Here is a 21,251-nt window from a genome sequence, read left to right on the forward strand (position 1 = left end):
CTTTTTTACTTTTTTTATTAGTTTTCAGTTTTTTTGTAGTTTTTGCCTTTTTTTAGTTTTTTTAGTTTTTTATTGGTTTTTACCTTTATTTTAGCTTATTTTTCAGTTTTTTCCTTTTTTTAGTTTTTTTTAGTTTTTAGTTTTTTTAGTTTTTTACCTTTTTTTAGTTTTTTTAGTTTTTTTAGTTTTTTAGCTTTTTTATTTTTTTTATTAGTTTTTAGTTTTTTTTGTAGTTTTTGCCTTTTTTTTATTTTTTTTAGTTTTTTAGCTTTTTTATTAGTTTTTAGTTTTTTTTGTATAGTTTTTGCCTTTTTTTAGTTTTTTTTAGTTTTTTAGCTTTTTTATTTTTTTTATTAGTTTTTAGTTTTTTTTGTAGTTTTTGCCTTTTTTTAGTTTTTTCAGTTTTGACGTCACCTGATCCAGTTTTTTCAGGTGACGTCACCTGATCCATCCACAGATCCACAGACAACTTATTTTTATATATATAGTAGATATATATAAAAATAAGTTGTCTGTCTGTCTGTGGATGGATCAGGTGACGTCACCTGAAAAAAACTGGATCAGGTGACGTCAAAACTGAAAAAACTAAAAAAAGGCAAAAACTACAAAAAAAACTAAAAAAACTAAAAAAAGGCAAAAACTACAAAAAAAACTAAAAACTAATAAAAAAGCTAAAAAACTAAAAAAACTAAAAAAAGGCAAAAACTACAAAAAAAACTAAAAACTAATAAAAAAAATAAAAAAGCTAAAAAACTAAAAAAACTAAAAAAACTAAAAAAAGGTAAAAAACTAAAAAAACTAAAAACTAAAAAAAACTAAAAAAAAAGGAAAAAACTGAAAAATAAGCTAAAATAAAGGTAAAAACCAATAAAAAACTAAAAAAAAAACTGAAAAAACTAAAAAAAGGCAAAAACTACAAAAAAAACTAAAAACTAATAAAAAAAAGTAAAAAAGCTAAAAAACTAAAAAAACTAAAACAACTAAAAAAAGGTTAAAAACTAAAAAAAAATGAAAAATAAAAAAAAAACTAAAAAAAAAGGAAAAAAACTGAAAAATAAGCTAAAATAAAGGTAAAAACCAATAAAAAACTAAAAAGGAAAAAACTAAAAAAAATTTTCATCTAAAAAACTAAAAAAAACTAAAAAAGGTAAAAACTAAAAGAACTAAAAAAGAAAAAAATAAATGACGACACTCAAAGAGAAAGCGACCAGGACAAAAGGAATGTTCGATTAGCAATCAACAAAGCACCGGGACACAGGGAGTATAAATGACGACCAGGACATAAGTAAAAAAAAAAAACTATCTATATATATAAAAATGAGTTGTCTGTGGATCTGTGGATCGTGGATCAGGTGACGTCACCTGAAAAAACTGGATCAGGTGACGTCAAAACTGAAAAAACTAAAAAAAGGCAAAAACTACAAAAAAAACTAAAAACTAATAAAAAAAATAAAAAAGCTAAAAAACTAAAAAAAGGCAAAAACTAAAAAAAAAACTAAAAACTAATAAAAAAGCTAAAAAACTAAAAAAAACTAAAAAAAAAGGCAAAAACTACAAAAAAAACTAAAAACTAATAAAAAAAATAAAAAAGCTAAAAAACTAAAAAAACTAAAAAAACTAAAAAAAGGTAAAAAACTAAAAAAACTAAAAACTAAAAAAAACTAAAAAAAAGGAAAAAACTGAAAAATAAGCTAAAATAAAGGTAAAAACCAATAAAAAACTAAAAAAAAACTGAAAAAACTAAAAAAAGGCAAAAACTACAAAAAAACTAAAAACTAATAAAAAAAGTAAAAAAGCTAAAAAACTAAAAAAAATAAAAAAACTAAAAAAAGGTAAAAAACTAAAAAAAATAAAAAATAAAAAATAAAAAAAACTAAAAAAAAAGGAAAAAACTGAAAAATAAGCTAACTTAAAGGTAAAAACCAATAAAAAACTAAAAAGAAAAAAAGGAAAAAACTAAAAAAAATTTTCATCTAAAAAACAAAAAAAAACTAAAAAAGGTAAAAACTAAAAGAACTAAAAAAGAAAAAAATAAATGACGACACTCAAAGAGAAAGCGACCAGGACAAAAGGAATGTTCGATTAGCAATCAACAAAGCACCGGGACACAGGGAGTATAAATGACGACCAGGACATAAGTAAAAAAAAAAATTAACAAAACTAAAAAGAAGGTAAAAACTACAAAAAAACTAAAAAGAAAAAAAAACTAAAAACTAATAAAAAAAACTAAAAAATCTAAAAATCTAAATAAACTAAAAAAGAAAAAAAAAGGAAAAAAATAAAGGAGAAAAACAAAACTAAAAATCGAATGTATATACAGACCGGTACACCGGGATACAAATGACGACCGGGACACAGGGAATATAAATGACGACCGGGACACAGGGACACAACTACAACGGGGACACCGGGGGAAACAGGGGGATATAAATGACGACCGGGACAAAAAAACTAAAAAGAAAAAAAAACTAAAAACTAATAAAAAAACTAAAAAATCTAAAAATCTAAATAAGCTAAAAAAGAAAAAAAAAGGAAAAAAATAAAGGAGAAAAACAAAACTAAAAAACGAATGTATATACAGACCGGGACACCGGGATACAAATGACGACCGGGACACAGGGAATATAAATGACGACCGGGACACAGGGACACAACTACAACGGAGACACCGGGGGAAACAGGGGGATGTAAATGACGACCGGGACACCGGGACAGGGAATGGTCGATTAGCAATCACCATCAACAAAGCTCAAGGGCAATCATTAGAATCATGAGGTATAGATTTGAATACAGATTGTTTTCCCATGGACCATTATATGTTGCATGTTCAAGAGTCGGTAAACCTGACAATCTATTTATATGCAAAGACAATGGGACAGCAAAGAATGTTGTATATTCGCAAGTTTTACGTAGTTAAAACCATATATATATATATATATATATATCAGATCTATACCTCATGATTCTAATGATTGCCCTTGAGCTTTGTTGATGGTGATTGCTAATCGACCATTCCCTATCCCGGTGTCCCGGTCGTCATTTATATCCCCCTGTTTCCCCCGGTGTCCCCGTTGTAGTTGTGTCCCTGTGTCCCGGTCGTCATTTGTATCCCGGTGTCCCGGTCTGTATATACATTCGTTTTTTAGTTTTGTTTTTCTCCTTTATTTTTTTCCTTTTTTTTTTCTTTTTTAGTTTATTTAGATATTTAGATTTTTTAGTTTTTTTATTAGTTTTTAGTTTTTTTTTCTTTTTATTTTTTTGTAGTTTTTAACTTCTTTTTAGTTTTGTTAGTTTTTTTTTTTACTTATGTCCTGGTCGTCATTTATACTCCCTGTGTCCCGGTGCTTTGTTGATTGCTAATCGAACATTCCTTTTGTCCTGGTCGCTTTCTCTTTGAGTGTCGTCATTTATTTTTTTCTTATTTAGTTCTTTTAGTTTTTACCTTTTTTAGTTTTTTTTAGTTTTTTAGATGAAAATTTTTTTTAGTTTTTTCCTTTTTTTCTTTTTAGTTTTTTATTGGTTTTTACCTTTATTTTAGCTTATTTTTCAGTTTTTTCCTTTTTTTTAGTTTTTTTTTATTTTTTATTTTTTTTAGTTTTTTACCTTTTTTTAGTTTTTTTAGTTTTTTTAGTTTTTTAGCTTTTTTACTTTTTTTATTAGTTTTTAGTTTTTTTTTGTAGTTTTTGCCTTTTTTTAAGTTTTGTTTTTCTCCTTTATTTTTTCCTTTTTTTTCTTTTTTAGTTTATTTAGATTTTTAGATTTTTTAGTTTTTTTATTAGTTTTTAGTTTTTTTTTCTTTTTAGTTTTTTTGTAGTTTTTACCTTCTTTTTAGTTTTGTTAGTTTTTTTTTTACTTATGTCCTGGTCGTCATTTATACTCCCTGTGTCCCGGTGCTTTGTTGATTGCTAATCGAACATTCCTTTTGTCCTGGTCGCTTTCTCTTTGAGTGTTGTCATTTATTTTTTTCTTTTTTAGTTCTTTTAGTTTTTACCTTTTTTAGTTTTTTTTAGTTTTTTAGATGAAAATTTTTTTTAGTTTTTTCCTTTTTTTCTTTTTAGTTTTTTATTGGTTTTTACCTTTATTTTAGCTTATTTTTCAGTTTTTTCCTTTTTTTTATTTTTTTTTATTTTTTATTTTTTTTAGTTTTTTACCTTTTTTTAGTTTTTTTAGTTTTTTTAGTTTTTTAGCTTTTTTACTTTTTTTTATTAGTTTTTAGTTTTTTTTTGTAGTTTTTGCCTTTTTTTAGTTTTTTCAGTTTTTTTTTTTAGTTTTTTATTGGTTTTTACCTTTATTTTAGCTTATTTTTCAGTTTTTTTCCTTTTTTTTAGTTTTTTTTTAGTTTTTAGTTTTTTTAGTTTTTTACCTTTTTTTAGTTTTTTTAGTTTTTTTAGTATTTTAGCTTTTTTATTTTTTTTATTAGTTTTTAGTTTTTTTGTAGTTTTTGCCTTTTTTTAGTTTTTTTAGTTTTTTAGCTTTTTTATTAGTTTTTAGTTTTTTTTGTAGTTTTTGCCTTTTTTTAGTTTTTTTAGTTTTTTAGCTTTTTTATTTTTTTTATTAGTTTTTAGTTTTTTTGTAGTTTTTGCCTTTTTTTAGTTTTTTCAGTTTTGACGTCACCTGATCCAGTTTTTTCAGGTGACGTCACCTGATCCACAGATCCACACACAGACAACTTATTTTTATATATATAGATATATATGTTTTTAACTACGTAAAACTTGCGAATATACAACATTCTTTGCTGTCCCATTGTCTGTGCATATAAATAGATTGTCAGGTTTACCGACTCTTGAACATGCAACATATAATGGTCAATGGGAAAACAATCCGTATTCAGATCTATACCTCATGATTCTAATGATTGCCCTTGAGCTTTGTTGATGGTGATTGCTAATCGACCATTCCCTGAGTCGCCATCGTCATTTATATATCCCCCTGTGCACCCCGGCGTCCCCTTTGTAGTTATGTCCCTTTGTCCCGGTCGTCATTTATATTCCCTATGTCCCGGTCGTCATTTGTGTCCCGGTGTCCCAGTCTCTGATTTCTCTTTGAGTGTCCCGGGCGTCATTTATATTCCTTGTGTCCCGGTGTCCCGGTCGTCATTTATATCCCCCTGTGCCCCCCGGCGTCCCCGTTGTAGTTGTGTCATTTATATTACTTGTGTCCCGGTCGTCATTTTTAGTTTTTATCTTTTTTATTTTTTTTTATTTTTTTTCTTAATTTTTTTTTTATTAGTTTTTAGTTTTTTTTGTAGTTTTTGCCTTTTTTAGTTTTCTCAGTTTTTTTTTAGTTTTTAGATTTTTACCTTTTTTAGCCTAACCAGGATTTGAACCTGGGACCTTCATTCTCCGTTCTGACACCCTCTCTCACCGAGTGACTACTCCAGCATGTTCATTTTGGTGTTTTAAATGGCATATTATTAACCAAATTAATGTGTTTTACAATATACTAAGCATCGTCATAACAAAAATGACGACAACTAATTTCATGACGTCAGTCAACACAGAAATTAAGTTCTGAAATTAAGTCATGAAATTAGTTGCCGTCATTTTTGCTTTGACGGTGACGTCATTCAAGTTATATAAGACATATGTTCACGTAGAAATCTATTAATGTTTAAGTTTACAATGACTGATGAAGATGCTCAAAGAGTCTATGCCAAAAAACTTGCTGCTGATAGAGAAAGTCAGAAAAGAAAGCGTGCCGAGGAACTATCAGAAGCAAGTTTTTTGGCATAGACTCTTTGAGCATCTTCATCAGTCATTGTAAACTTAAACATTAATAGATGTCTACGTGAACATATGTCTTATATAACTTGAATGACGTCACCGTCAAAGCAAAAATGACGACAACTAATTTCATGACGTCAGCCGACACAGAAACATGACGTCACCTGACAACTAATTTCATGACGTCAGCCGACACAGAAACATGGCGTCACCTGATCCACAGATCCACACACAGACAACTTATTTTTATATATATAGATATATATATATATATATATATATATATATATATATATATATATATATATATATATATATATATATATATATATAATATGATAAATAGAAGCACACAGCTTGAAATAAGGATTTTTCTAAGCCAGGATTGCTGGTTTTGAGTTTGTCTCTGCTATTTATTGTAATTTCTGGTCGTTTTTGGATTTCTTTTATTTGATTATCATACCTCTCAACTAATTTCAAAGGAAAGTCTTCATAAAACCTTGGCACCGGTTGTAATAACCAAGGGGCTACTGCAGTTTTTGTATCGTCGTTATCTTTGTAACGGTTTCCATTGAGGTGGTAACCAGTTGAACTGGAGACGAAACACGGATTTCGTATATGACACCCAAATTGGGGCAACAAAACATGGAATGGAAACACACACACTCCCCAAAAAACTTGAAGTTCGAACAGACTCTCTCCCAGCGCAAAATCATGGCGTCGGTATTTTTGAATAGGCAAGGTGTTTTTTTCGACTTCATTGAACGAGGAACCCCTATCAATGCAGAAGCCCTCAGAATACTCCGCAGATCAATTAAAAAAAGAAAAACTTCGCATGATGACAAGAGAAACTGTCCTTCTTGACAACGCAAGACTTCCCACTGCTCGTCAAGACCCGCATTTTGTTGGACAGTTTTGACTGGGAAGTTCTAGACCACTCACCCAAAAGTCCTGATCTTGTGCCAAGCAATTATAATCCATTTCTCCACCTCAAGCAACACCTCAGTGGCAGCCATTAATTATGCTATTGTTTTCTTTTTCGTTTTTGTTTGTTAATTCTTCCAATTTAGCTTTATATTTCATTTTTATCTCTCTGTGTTTTTTCTTTTTTTTTCTTTGATTCTTTGAGCCTTTCTATAATATTGCTGAAAAAGGGAAGCAGTTGTCCTCCTGAAATATTTGTTGTGGTTCATCCAGTATTTTCGTTCTCATAAAAAATCCTGCTCTCGCTTTTTTTTTTCTCTCTTGTTTTTATTCCTGTTTTTATTCCAGTGTCTATTTCTTTGGGGTTTCCAAGGCTTAAAGATTGTGTGGATAGAAGCATTGATTTTCTTAAACTTCTCAGCCTAAAAAGAAAATCCCCTTAAAATCATTGGAGTCCTGGACAACACCTTCTCTGAACGTACATTCTGAGAGAAAGACAGTAAGCCAAATCGGAAGTTTTTTTTAGTAAGGCTAAAGTATATGGGTAAAAAATGTATATGGGTAAAATTTAAGGTAAACAAATCTTCACGTTATCCTTATGGATGGTAATTCAGGCCGCTGCGCCCATACCAGAAACTGTTAATAACGAAGACAACTGGAACATCACCCCTCGAGAAAGCGATCTTTCTGTTGATTGTGTGCGCATTTGATCGATTGCCAACTTAGTAAACCCTAAAATAGAAATATTAACAATGGCCAGTATTAAGATGCGTGACCTGTCTCTGTAGACAGAACATTGGAAAATGAATTGAAAACTTTCTGAAATGACATAATGTTCTATTCCTTTTACAGGATTGAAGGTTTGGATCAGGGTAAAAGAAATCAAATTCAAGTCTGCGGCGACAAGTGATGACTCAACTGAGCCAGTGATGTTTATTCGGGTTAGTATATTAGATTACTTATTTTAAAAAAAAGAAAATTTTATGCGTACAAATAGCTTGTAGAGAGATGTTGATATTTACATTCGACTTTGACAAAAAAAAATATTAATAATACCTAAAGATAGGAGGAAAAACTGACACCATCTAAAAGTCAGTCAGATCTTACTAGTGAATTAAATTTAAAGAAAAGGTTTTCCAACTGAAATTAAGGAACGAGATTAAAACTTTACGCTAAAGTTGGCTTTAGAAAATCTAAAAAACTTCTTATTGGTCCAATTAACCGACCTTTGGATTTCAGGAGTCATTCTTAAATAATTGGAACAAAAAGTCAATCTTTAGCTTAAAGAGCCAGATGTTGAGGAGGGGAAAGCCCATTTCGTATACGGAATAATTTATGTTCGTTTTAATTTTTAATGTCACTCTTCACTATTGATTGAAAAAATATTTTCTTTTTTTTTGTTTAATTTCTGATCTTTTATCAAATAATGCCGATAGAATCTAGTTCACCGCACATCTGGAAAGTAAACACGCACCTTTGATCTTTATTCTGGTTAATAAATGCAAAAGTTTCCTGCACTTATGAAAAAGCTTCCTAATCTAACTAAAGGCCTTTGTGTTTCATGAGTTGGTCTTAAAAAATTAGGCCAAACAGTCAAACTGTAGCGTAAATATGAAGGTAGTGGGGGAGGGATATACGGAATGATTTTATTTTATTTTTTAGTTTTAATGTTGCTCCTCACTTTCTTTTAAAAAACTTGTTTTTCTTATTTAATTTCTGATCGTTTTCCAAATAATGCCAGTAAATCTGGATCACCCTCTATGTAAAATTCGTCCTCCCCCTCGTGGAAAGTTCCTCCCACGAAAAATAAACCCCCTCTACCTCGTAAAATCTACTTCTCAACAATTATATCCTCTATGAAAATCACCCCTCCCCCCTCCGCAAAATTTCTTGCAGATGATTCGGCCTGAAAAAATGTCCGTAGTATACTTTCATTTTAAAAAAGATGCTAAGCTCTAATCGTTTTTCCGATCACTCCGGAAACCCCCATTCCAGGAAATTATCTACTGGAAATCCAAACATGTTGAAAATTTCCCTGGAATTGCTCCACATGCAAAATTGAGTTGGAAAAGAGTAAGTAAGACAAATAAAAAGAATTTCGTATGGAAATTGTGTCAAATCCCTTTCTTTAAAATTTTCCCCTGGAAATCCAACTGAAACGAAAAATCCCCTACCCCTCAAAAAATCTGTATACTTTCCAATAACAAATACTATCCGTAAATAATGGGCAACTTTTATAACTTTTTCCCTCGGGGGTCATGTTATCTCCAAAAGGATAGTTGGGATCTTTCAGCCATGCTGAACGAAATAGTTATCTCAAAAATTTTATCGAGCGATTTTACCGAAAAAAGGGACGCGCGAGGGGGACTAGTTTCCCTCCAATCTTTTGATCACCTGAAGATGACACTAAAAATTTTCATTTCCGTTCAAATGACCCTCTTTCAATATTCTAGGACCATTGAATTGGTACAGTCACCCCTGAATAAAAAAAAAAAAAAAATAAATAAAGACGCATCCATGATCTTTTTTCGTGCGAAAAATACGAAATTCCTCATTTTTGTAGGTAGGAGCCTAAAATTTCTACTGTAAGGTTCTCTGATACGCTGAATCTGATGATGTGATTTTCATAAATTTTTCTAACTTCATCTCTTTCACACTCTTTTCTAGAGTGTTTCACCTTTTTTTATAGTAAGACGAATTTGCTCAGACTCATAGGTAACACTAAGCTTAGTGAACTTAGCTTAGTGAATTAGCTTAGTGAAGCTTAGTGAATTTTATATATTTGGAATTGGCATAATAAGCTGATTCGTTTGATATATATTTCTATAGATTTGGGAAAGCCCATTTCATATACGGAATTATGTTTGTTTTAATTTTTAATGTCACTCCTTACTTTCGGTTGAAAAAACATTTTTTTTATTTAATTTCTGATCTTTTCAAACAGTTCGTGGGTTTCTGATCTTTTCAAACAGTAAGGAGGCTCAATAGTAACCCGGGAGTAACCCGGCTCAATAGTAACCAAAAGTCAAAAAAATTGAATTTTGGTACCAATAGCTACATCAAAAGAATTGCATTTTAATGCTGATTTTAAATATATAGCTTTCATCAAGTTTTGTCTTACCCATCAAAAGTTACGAGCCTGAGAAAATTTGCGTTATTTTAGAAAATAGGGGGAAACACCCCCTAAAAGTCATAGAATCTTAACGAAAATCACACCATCAGATTCAGCGTATCAGAGAACCCTACTGTAGAAGTTTCAAGCTCCTATCTACAAAAATGTGGAATTTTATATTTTTTGCCAGAAGGCAGATCACGGATGCGTGTTTTTTTTTTTTTTTTTTTTTTTTTTTTTTTTTTTTTTTTTTTTTTTTTTTTTTTTTTTTTTTTTTCCAGGGGTGATCGTATTGACCCAGTTGTCCTAGAATGTTCCAAGAAGGCTCATTCTAACGGAAATGAAAAGTTCTAGTGCCCTTTTTAAGTGACCAAAAAAATTAGAGGGCACCTAGGCCCCCTCCCACGCTAATTATTTTCCCAAAGTCAACGGATCAAAATTCTGAGATAGTCATTATATTCAGCGTAGTCGAAAAACCTTATAACTATGTCTTTGGGGACGACTTACTCCCCCACAGTCCCCGTGGGAGGGGTTACAAGTTCAAAACTTTGACCAATGCTTACATATAGTAATGGTTATTGGGAAGTGTACAGGCGTTTTCAGGAGGATTTTTTGGTTGGAGGTAGGGGTTGAGAAGAGGGGGATATGCTGGGGGAACTTTCCATCGATGAATTTGTCATTGGGAAAGAAAATCTCCATGAAGGGAGCGCAGGATTTACTATCATTACTTAAAAAAAACAATGAAAAAGTTTTTTTCAGCTGGAAGTAAGCAGTAGCATTAAAACTTAAAACGAACAGAAATTATTACCCATATGAGGGGCTCACCTCCTCCTAATACCTCGCTCTTTACGCTAAAGTATTTTCAGTAATTTCAACTATTTATTCTGCGGCTTTTGTGATTCAGGGGTCATTCTTAATGAATTGGGACAAAATTTAAGCTTTAGTGTAAAGAGCGAGGTACTGACGAGGGGGCGAACCCCCTCATATATGTAATAAAAACATAAGAATACAAAAGTTCTCTACGTAAGCTAATTTATAAGTTACGTATGTCTTTTACTTATAAAAAGATTCGTAAAAAAATAAAAGTTCTAGTTGCCTTTTTAATTAACCGAAAATCGGGGGGCAACTAGGCTTCCTCCCCCGCTCTTTTTTTCTCAAAACCATTCGATCAAAATTATGAGAAATCCATTTAGCCAAAAAAAAAAAAAAATATACAAATTTCGTTTTAATTATTCCTCTGCGAAGAGCCAAAATCAAAACATGCATTGATTCAAAAACGTTCAGATATTAAATAAAAAAAAACAAGTTTTTTAAATGAAACTAAGTAGCGACATTAAAACTTAAAACGAACAGAAATTACTCCGTATATGAAAGGGGCTTTTCCTTCTCAACGCCCCGCTCTTTACGCTAAAGTTTTTTACTGTTTTTTAATGTAGAGTTAAGAGAAAGAGTCAAACTTTAGCGTAAAGAGCGGGGCGTTGAGAAGGAAAAGCCTCTTTCATATACGGAGTAATTTCTGTTCGTTTTAAGTTTTAATGTCGCTCCTAACTTTCATTTAAAAAACTTGTTTTTTTTTATTTAATATCAAATAATGCCGATAGAATCTAGTTCACCGCACATCTGGAAAGTAAACACGCACCTTTGATCTTTATTCTGGTTAATAAATGCAAAAGTTTCCTGCACTTACAAAAAAGCTTCCTAATCTAACTAAACGGCCTTTGTGTTTCACGAGCTGTTCTTAAAAATTAGGACAAACAGTCAAAATTTAGCGTAAATATGAAGGTATTGAGGAAGAGCCAACCCCTTTATATGCGGAATGATTTTATTTTAGTTTTTATGGCACTTGGTATTAACCAAGTGACATATAGCAGTCGCCAATTCTGTCGGTCTGTCTGTCTGTCGGTCTGTCGGTCTGTCCCGGTTTTGCTACTTTAGGCACTTCCAGGTAAGCTAGGACGATGAAATTTGGCAAGCGTATCAGGGACCGCACCAGATTAAATTAGAAATAGTCGTTTTCCCGATTTGACCATCTGGGGGGGAGTGGGGGCCCGGTTAATTCGCAAAAAATGAAGTATTTTTAACTTATCAGCGGGTATTTGGATCTTAATGAAATTTGATGTTTGGAATGATATTGTGTCTTAGAGCTCTTATTTTAAATCCCGACCGGATCTGATGACATTGGGGGGAGTTGGAGGGGGGAAACCTAAAGTCCCGGTTTTGCTACTTTAGGCACTTCCAGGTAAGCTAGGACGATGAAATTTGGCAAGCGTATCAGGGACCGGACCAGATTAAATTAGAAATAGTCGTTTTCCCGATTTGACCATCTGGGGGGAGGGAGTAGGGGCCGGTTAATTCGGAAAAATAGAAAAAATGAAGTATTTTTAACTTATGAGCGGGTGATTGGATCTTAATGAAATTTGATGTTTGGAATGATATTGTGTCTCAGAGCTCTTATTTTAAATCCCGACTGGGTCTGATGACATTGGGGGGAGTTGGAGGGGGGAAACCTAAAATCTTGGAAAACACTTAGAGTAGAGGGATCGGGATGAAACTTGATGGGAAAAATATCGGAACTTATTTGTTCTCTTTGGGGTAGTTGGGGGGGGGGGAGTAAGTCTTAAAAATTAGAAAAATGAGGTATTTTCAACTTGCGAACGGGTGATCGGATCTCAATGAAATTTGATGTTTAGAAGGATATCGTGTCTTAGAGCTCTTATTTTAAATCCCGACCAGATCTTGTGATGGGGGCGGGGAGTTGGGAGGGGGAACCTAAAACTTGGAAAACACTTAGAGTGGAGGGATCGGGATGAAACATGGTGGGAAAAATAAACACAAGTCCTAGATAGATGATTGACATAAATGGAACGGATCCGCTCTCTTTTGGGTAGTTGGGGGGGGGGGTTAATTCTGAAAAATTAGAAAAAATGAGGTATTTTTAACTTACGAACGGGTGATTGGATCTCCATGAAATTTGATTTTTAGAAGGATATCGTGGCTCAAAGCTCTTATTTTAAATCCTGACCGGATCTGGTGACATTGGGGGAAGTTTGGGGTGGGGAGACCTAAAATGATGGGAAACGCTTAGATTGGAGGGATTGGGATGAAACTTGGTTGGAAAAATAAGCAAAAGTCTTGCATACGTAATTTACATAATTGGAGCGGATCCGCTCAATTGCGGGGGGGGGGTAATTCTGAAAAATAAGAAAAATAACGTATTTTTAACTTACGAAGGAGTGATCGGATCTTCATGAAACTTCATATTTAGAAGGACCTCGTAACTCTGATATCTTATTTTAAATCTCAACCGGATCAAACGTAATTGGGGGGGGGGCAGTTGGGGGGACCGGAAATCTTAGAAAATACTTAAAGCGGTGAGATCAGGATGAAACTGGATGGGAAGAATAGAAACCTGTCTAAGATACGTGACTGACATAACTGGACCGGATCTGCTCTCTTTGGTGGAATTGGGAGGGGGGAGGTAATTTTGAAAATTGAGGTATTTGTAACTTACGAAAGGGTGACCAGATCTTAATGAAATTTGATATTTAGAAGGATCTTGTGCTATAAAGTTTAACTTTAGGTTCTGACCTTCTCACAAGTGCCAAATGAGCTCTTGGCTCTTGGCTCTTCCGACCTCGTACCATATGAGCTCTCGGCTCTTCCGACCTCGTCCAAATGAGCTCTTGGCTCTTCTGACCTCGTACCATATGAGCTCTCGGCTCTTCCGACCTCGTCACAAGTGCCATATGAGCTCTTAGCTCTTGTTAGTTTTAATGTTGATCCTCACTTTCATTTAAAAGATTTGTTTTTTCTTATTTAATTTCTGATCGTATTTCAAGTAATGCCAGTAAATCTGGATCCCCCTCTATGTAAAATCCCTTCTACCTCGTAAAATTTACTTCCCAACAAATATATCCTCTCTGAAAATTACCCCTCCCCCCTCCGTAAAATTTCTTGCAGATGATTTGGCCTGAAAAGATGTTCGTAGTATACTTTCATCTAAAAAAAGACTCTAAGGTCTATTCGTTTTTCTGATGACTCTGGAAACTCCCATTCCAGGAAATTTTCTACTGAAAATCCAAACATGCTGAAAATTTCTCCGGAATAGCTCTACCTGCAAAATTTAATTGGCAAAGAGTAAGTAAGACAAATAAAAAGAACTTTCGTATGGAAATTCTGTCAAAACCCCTTCTTTAAAATTTCCACCTAGAAATCCTCCTGAAGCGAAAAAAACGTTATCTCCAAAAGGATAGTTGGGACCTTTCAGCTATGCTGAACGAAATAGTTAAAGTATTTAAGTAAAATAAGTAATAAGTAAAGCTCGAACTCGAAATAGTTCGAGCGATTTTAAAATAGTTCGAGTTCAATCTTTTGGTCACTTAAAAATGAAACTAAAAGTTTTGTTTTCTGTCCAAATGACCCCTTTTTCAATATTCTAGGTTATTGCTTTGATACGGTCACCCCTGAAAAAAAAAACGAATAAAGACGCATCCATGATCTTCCTTATTGCAAAAAATACGAAATTCCTCATTTTTGCATGTAGGAGCGTAAATTTTCTACTGTAAGGTTCTCTGATACGCTGAATCTGATGGTGTGATTTCCATGAAAATTTGCTGACTTTTACGGGGTGTTTCTCCTCTTTTTTGATTTTAAGGCGAATTTTCTCAGACTCATAGGCAACATTAAACCTAATGAATTTTATATATTTTGGATCGGCATAATAAGCTGATTATTTTGAGGTATATTTTTATAGATTTTTGGTTGCTTCTAAGCTGTGTCGCTCCTTATTCACAGTTCGTTACCATGAACCGCGATATTTATTGTCTTAATAGATCAAAAAATTAATTTTAAACACCTTTGCTATTCAGCTTTGATTTTTTATGAGCAACATGCTGTCAGAATCAATGTCTGGAGAGAGCAATTGATTTAAAGTCTTAAGTTATGTTTCATAATTCTAAGTCGAAGCTGAATTTTTAGCCTTTCTGGTGTATCTTTGAATTGAGTTGTATTCGTACAAACTTAACTTTGTTGATAAACCATTCCCTATGAATCATTTTTTTTCACTAGTTAATATTACGGTTTGTAATTATTTGTATGAGTGCTATTGACCGAACTAAAGATCATAAATACCTACTGTTGCCAATTCATGTAAGTTTTTTACCAAATTTTTCTGACAATTTTTAAGAGAGGAAAGTATGGGGCTCTGGCACAATGTTGAACTCTTCAACATTGCATTCTGACGAAAATATATCTCTAATAAATAACTGAAATTTTAAAACGAAAAATTGTGTTCGAAATAAGGCCTTTTGTTTTGGGTGCGATTATATTACATCGTAGAAAAACCCTGTACGAAAATGTTATAATACGGTTGCAGAGAATACTATTTTCTAGTTTTTCTATAACTAGTTATAGAAAGAAATGATTGACAGGAAAATGAATGATTGTTAGTGTTTGTGCGTAATTGAGTGCTGATTTTAGAAAGATGAGACATTTATTGCAAAAAAATGCCCTGGAGGGCCAAATTTGAATTTTGGAGTCAATAAAAAAAAATTGTGAAAAACAACAAACCGTAAAAAAACACGAAAACTAAAAGACTGGCAAAAGATGCCAAAATTAAAAATTACCAGACTGAAAAACTGTTTGTTAGTTAATAATTAAAACTGGAAAACAGTAAAAACAACAAAGTTCTTTCAATAATAGAAAGTCTAATGTTTAATAATAGAAAGGAAGCAATTGGTTGCAAAATGGATGCTTTTCAATGTTTGGCCTTAACTCAGTGCTAGTAACAGAAAGAAAACCTTCTAATAAATAGTTTCGTAATCCACATTGGCCTGTGAGAATCGGTTTTTATAAGGTCGACGAAAATTCTGAACGAAACAAGACTGATTAAGCCGGCCTGGGACTACATCGATATTTCCAGAAAAGAACTGCTTCTGAATGAATGATTTTGCTATTATCAGCAAAGCTACCACGGCTAAAACTTATTTGCTGTAAATTGCCTGACGATCTTCGACCTTAAAAAAAGGCTTGGTATTAATGTAGCATAAGTCAAACTTCAGAAAATTATTTAAAAAGATACAACGTGGGGGAATTTTGTGAATTTTTTTGGGTAGAAATCTAAGATTCCTATTAACGCTTTTAGGTCAGGAAATTATACGTGAATACCCCTTTATGTCGGTCATGCGGGGGATGTCCTTTGTTTACATATGCGCAAAAGAATAGTTTAAGATAAATTCTTCTTTCAGCTTTAACAGTCATTTTATTTACTGATTGATTATTACAGGCATCAATGGATGAGAATGGGTTAGGTGCGCCGAGCTGGTGGCTAGAAGGTGAAAACCAAGCAGAAGCCGAAGAAGACGACGTTGAAGATGGAGAGGAAGAATCTGACGAATAGGAAAACTAAAGTGTTCTTAAATAGCTAAACTGTTGAAAAAGAAACTATTTTTGAAGTAAAATCACAGAATTACTTAGGAATTTCCTGGTTATCTGTCTTCAATTGTTCTGTCCTTTTTTATTTAGAAAACTTAGGCACAAGTTTTAATCAAACTGATTGCAGATCTGAAAAATGCATAGTTGACATAAAAGTATATCTAGTAGGTTAAAAACCACAGTGCTGTAAATAGAAATGTGAGCTCGGTCTGATATTTCCAAGAAGAATTTGAGGTCCAGTTTATAAAAATTTGGCTTTCAGACTTTATTGGCTAATTCAGGAGGATACTGAGTCAATTAGTCCAGAGCAAAAGACTTGCATATGTTCTTAGGTCAGTCCTAATCATGTTCCTGCTTTCACAATTTCTCTTGGCGATAGTTAGTTTCAGTCGTTATTTCAGAAGAGAAGTAAAATCACCTACAGTTTTAAATGCTACATAATATAAAAATTAAACAAAACGAATTATTCTAAAAATTCCTATATTGACATCACTAGTCTGTACGCACATAGTATGTTTTGATTTAGTTTAACTTTCCTCTCAACATTTCCTTATATGTTTATTTCAGTTAGTAGTACTCGCTGCAGAAATAGTAGTTTTAGTGATAGTATTAGTAGTAGCTGCAGTAGAAGCAGTGGTAGTTGTAGATATTGCCTTTTTGGTCAATTGATCACCTCCTGAAAGTTCATTATTAATATACTCAGTCATTCCTGAGTTATGCTCTTTTGACAAACTGTATACACATAACTTGTTGTGATTTAGTTTTACACTCCCCTCAACATTCCCTGAAAGTCTCACCTTAATTCCTTTTGTATCTTGGGAAAACAGAAGTCAAACATGCCTTTCTTTTCTCAATAGCGTATACTGTTTGTAAACAATGAACAAATTCCCTAACTTACAGCCCTTACCCTGAGGCGTCGAGGATGGGCTTGACATCCCCAAGCGCATAATTGCTATACCTTTCAGCAATGCTGAGAAAACAGATGTCTCAAACCTTTGTTTGGATGTTTTTGGGGAAATGAAAGGGTTGAGGGAGGGGGGCTGGTTGCTCTTAAATTGCTTTGACAATTAAAAGGGCACTAAAACTTCCAGTTTCAAATCAAATGAGCTCCATCTTACGTTTATACCGCCATCTTACATGCTCCCCAGGGCATAACTTACAGCCCTTGCCCCATGGCTTTGGCGGGTTGTGTCAAACCTGGAGGTATTGCTATATGTTCTTTGGACTATTTAAAACAAATTGGCTAACTCACAATTCCATGCAAATACGTTTGGTGAAAAGAGGGGTAGTTGGGGCGGAGGCTAGTTGATATCTATCACTTTTGATTCTTAAATGGGAACTAAAACTTCTAATTTTCAACCAGATGACCTACCTCTAAAATTGATACAACCATCCCTTCCATAAAAACTTTAAATGCTCCCATGCCATAACTCAACACCCTTGCCCCCAGACTCTGGTGGTTTGTATCAACCCCAAAGCCTTGTTATTTGATCTTTGGACTATTCTGAATAAAATGGTTATTCAGAATAGCAGTGTCAAAGACTTTTGTACAGTCACGTACATACACATACAGTGATGTTTTTTTTTTTTCACAAGAAGATCATTACAATTCACAGACATTGACTTTCTCTTTTGATTATAACGGCTCCTATGCTCCATATCAACTATTGCTACTAACAACTCACCAAGCCACCTGAGGTCATCAAAACTACGCACGCTTTCCTCCATCCGAATCTATTCAAAGCCTCCCTCTTTATATTCTCTTTGGAGGTTCCCATTTTCCTTAAATTACTTGATATTAAATTACCTTACAAATAATTTGATTTTTCAGATGAAAAAAAAAAAAATCATCCGCAGTCTAGTCGTGTCGAGAAACTAAAAACGAAGCTGTCTTCTTTATCTTGAGTCAGTGATGTATTTTGGTTAGTCTCTGTTTTGATAGGAATGACGTCAATTGGGAAAGATTTCAATTAGAGTTGAGCTTACTGCTTCTCTTCTAAGGAAATGAACCACCGGAGAAGAGAGGAGACGGCCTGACGAGCTGAATATCCGTTTTTTTTTGTATTGCTCATTGTTTCATAAGTTGCAGGGTAAAAAAGCCAGCTTGTGTCTAGACAAGCATATCAAACTTGGGATTGGTTAAAAAAAAATTCCTGGGCTGAATAATCTGTAATTCCTTCAGGCCATTGACTGGCTTAGTCATGTACTATTATTCGGTATTTAACAAAGCAGCTGAAATCCTTTACCCATCAACGCAACTTGCTTGCAGAAAAATAATTTATCCACTAGCTATAGCCGTTGCCTGTTTAAACGGGTGAAGAGCCCTAATGACAGCTTCCCCAATGGACCACTCATTGCTGTGAAGTGGAGTGAAGTTCGAGCTCTCTGGTTTTAGCTTCACAAATGTTTCGGTTTAAGAAGGCGCGCAATGGCTCTTTCCGGGTACAATATATTTCTGTAAATCTATAAATTTACTTACTAAGGAAATATTCAAGAAGGCTTACTATAAGTGTTAAAAGGCTTACGTAACAAATAGGACTTCGATATTTTGAACAATATTTGGTGCGATGTTACGAATGAGATTAAAAATTATTTGCATGATCTATTATAAAAGAGATATATACAGAGGGACTAATTTGGTTGGAGTTGGCAGAAAATTGCTTTGTGAAATGGAATTTGAGACATTTTCGTAATAGTCTTCATTGACACCCAGTTTGGCTTTAGGAAAGGGAGAGAATGCTATAAAAAGATTGTTGTACTTATATTATTAATTGAAAAATTGTGTGAGACCCCTTTAGTCCCGAGTTTTATAAATTATGAATAGATAGATATTTTTACAGAGTATCCTAATAATAGGCTCATTATAGTCTGAAGGAATTGATTAACTGTTTAATTATTGAGATTTGTGAACTCACTAGTTAACTTTGATTTACTAAATTTTATGCTATCAGAGCATTTGAGCGTGATTTTCAACAAAATCAGAACACACATATGCATGCAGGCTCTTTAAAAGTTGTATTAGAAACAGTTCAGGAACGTCTTGGAGCATTAAGTTGAACCTTTTGTTTATGTTGAACTAATGAAAAGGTAGTTTGTGCGTACTGCTTCTACTACTGCTGCTACTTATATTACTGCTGCGTGCTGCCACTTCTACCACTATCACTACTGAGGCTAATGGTATTAAGGTGAACTGGGAATTTTTTCTCTAGACAGTGGAACCTTTACCCGAAATGAATATTTCAAACCTATATCCAAGGGCCGTCCCCAAAAAAAAAAAAATAAAGAAAACACATTAAAATATGACCATTAAAACAAATTCTTTTAAAACAGTCCTGGCGCTCTCATTTCAGCGAAGTTCAGCCAGGACTTGTTCATCCAATAAGGAGAAAAAAGGCAATTCATTCAAGTGAAGTAAAAATCATTAAAAAAAAACTTTCATTGCTAATCTTGCCTTTTTATCAGCTAGTATTAAAGGTCTTTCTGTAACAGGATCAGTGGTAGCCTATCGTCTACTAGTTTTGTAATATAATTTGTTAAGTCATTATTGATTAAATTTGTGTACAAAGTATTTAGTGAGTACTCCCCCAGATCCCTATGTAAAGAAATATTATCATTTATTTTGAATTTAATTGCAATTGCTTCTCGAACAATCTGTTTCATGCCACAGCCATTGCTAATAAGGGAGGTTCATAGTCATTGCTAATTCCAAAAGTATATCATGTCTGTGGTTGTCAAAAACATGGCTGCTTAAAGCAGAATCAAAAGAAATATTAAAACTGCAAGACCTTAAAGCTTTGGATACGTTATTTTTATGTTTTTGCAGTCGTTTTTCTAATTCTGATGATTTTTACCTATGGGTGCACGCAGGGGGGAGGGACATGGTCCCCTGGAAACTTGAGAATATGAAGTAATTATTAGAAAAGCGAAGGAAAGAGTGGAGAATAGGTAAAAACCCTTGAAAAAACGTCTGTTGCCTCGTTAATGGCTGCCTGGCAATAGATTTTGACCCTTTAATAAGGAAAGTATAAGTTTTAGTTTGTGATTGAGTGACCCGTTTCAGTTTTTCATAAACATATTTTCTACATGATTTGGCTCGAGTAACAAAAAATATCAAATTCTTCATAGCAATGAATGGTACATAAATAACGATCCTTGTCAATATTAAATAAAAAAAACTAGTTTTTCTAACTGAAAGTAAGGAGCGACATTAAAACTTAAAACGAACAGAAATTACTCTGTATATGAAATGGGTTGTCCCCTCCGCAATCCCTTGCTCTTTACGCTAAAGCTTTTAATTGTTTTAAAAAGTAGAATTGTGGCAAAGAGTCAAACTTTAGCGTAAAGAGCGAGGGATTGCGGAGGGGACAACCCATTTCATATACGGAGTAATTTCTGTTCGTTTTAAGTTTTAATGTCGCTCCTTACTTTCAGTTAGAAAAACTAGTTTTTTTTATTTAATTTCTGAACGTTTTTGAATTAATGCATGTTTGATTTTGGCTCTCCGCACATAAATTATTGAAATGAAATTTGTATATTATTTTTTTTTGGCTAAATGGCTTTCTCTTAGTTTTGATCAGACGATTTTGAGAAATAAGGGGTGGGGAAGGAGGCCTAGCTGCCCTCCAATTTTTCGGTTACTTAAAAAGGCTACTAGAACTTTTAATTTTTAACGAACGTTTTTATTAGTAAAAAAATATTCGTAACTTAAGAATTAACTTACGTAACAAACTTTTATATTCTTATATTTTTATTATGTGTACGAGGGGGTTTGTAGCCTCGTTAATACCTCGCTCTTTACGCTAAATCGTAAGTTTTGTCCCAATTCTTTAAGAATGACCCCTGAATCAAAAAGGCCGTAGAATAAATAGTTGAAATTACTAAAAATACTTTAGCATAAAGAGCAAGGTATTTATCTCCTCCTAAATAACTCGCTCTTTATGCTAAAGTATTTTTAAAACCCTTCATATGCGTAATGATCTCTGTTCGTTTTAAATTTCAATGCTATTCTTTACTTTCAATTGAAAAAAACGTTTTCATGTTTATTTTTTCATTGTTTT

General features: G+C 33.0%; 1 long non-coding RNA gene across 1 annotated transcript; it reads left to right on the top strand.

Moving 5' to 3' along the window:
- Window positions 1-7,380: 7,380 nt before the first annotated feature.
- On the top strand, window positions 7,381-16,239 carry LOC136027120 (uncharacterized). The gene is made up of 2 exons (XR_010617504.1): window positions 7,381-7,591; window positions 16,046-16,239. It is a non-coding gene; the product is annotated as an uncharacterized LOC136027120 (long non-coding RNA).
- The last annotated feature ends 5,012 nt before the right edge of the window (window positions 16,240-21,251 follow it).

The sequence above is a fragment of the Artemia franciscana genome, chromosome 5, assembly GCF_032884065.1.
Source record: "Artemia franciscana chromosome 5, ASM3288406v1, whole genome shotgun sequence".
Taxonomy (NCBI): domain Eukaryota; kingdom Metazoa; phylum Arthropoda; class Branchiopoda; order Anostraca; family Artemiidae; genus Artemia; species Artemia franciscana.